This window comes from Cyphomyrmex costatus, unplaced genomic scaffold (assembly GCF_001594065.2).
Source record: "Cyphomyrmex costatus isolate MS0001 unplaced genomic scaffold, Ccosl1.0 scaffold436, whole genome shotgun sequence".
NCBI classification, from domain to species: domain Eukaryota; kingdom Metazoa; phylum Arthropoda; class Insecta; order Hymenoptera; family Formicidae; genus Cyphomyrmex; species Cyphomyrmex costatus.
In genome coordinates this window covers 18,715-19,602 of record NW_017278598.1, presented here as the reverse complement: position 1 = coordinate 19,602, position 888 = coordinate 18,715, and positions in this window count along the sequence as shown.

Sequence of the window (888 nt, the reverse complement as noted above, 5' to 3'; positions counted from 1 at the left end):
TTTCTAAACACGTATGAGTTACATTTTGGACGAATAAACGGAAATATTCGATGTATGCTCGAAGGAAAATGTTGGTGACAATGCTATCACTTTTGGCTAGGTCACTTACAATGGACATCGTGTGTATTACATCATGTGCATCGGTCAATAAATGATACATGGTGATACATTCGATCCAATTCACCAGTCACTAACCGTGGAGTCACAAATAGGGCAAAATTAAAATCAAGCGGTCACTAATGTCTACATTTACATAGTTTGCTATTTATTTTTTTATATTTATTAGATTATGTTTACAACCCCAGTAAAGCATGTTTTTCGATACAAAAATGATTAATCTTGAGTTCGGTATAATTGATTCCTGATTTTAATCACTCTAGAGTATTTTTCATTCGTATTAACTCATGCGATTTTCTTATAAGGTCACAAACTGGGACATTTACCTTAGTTGGCGGGTAATTAGAGGTATTAGAGGTTAAATCTTAGATCATATAGTATAGAAGGAGGATAGTCTCTTGAAAGTGAAGGCGAGTAGAGAGACAGAGAAAAATAGATTAAGATCATAGTTGGTAATGCGCATGATTGTAGGGAGAGAATGCGCGTGCATGCGAATTACACATAGCTATCAGCTGCAGTACATTTGATATATAAATTTAAGGTTAAGGTTAAACGGCTAATAAATTATTTTGCTAATAAACTCTACTCGTAGAACAGAACCAAACACAGTTCGCGAATAATCAACGTGCTTTCTAGCATCCACGGTGAATAAAGGCCGCAGCACACACTTTTGCATAACGCATAAACCATATACATAAAGAATTTGATTGGTCCATTGACTCATGCATAAGAAAATGGGCCAATGAAATTCCTTATGCACATGTTTTATGC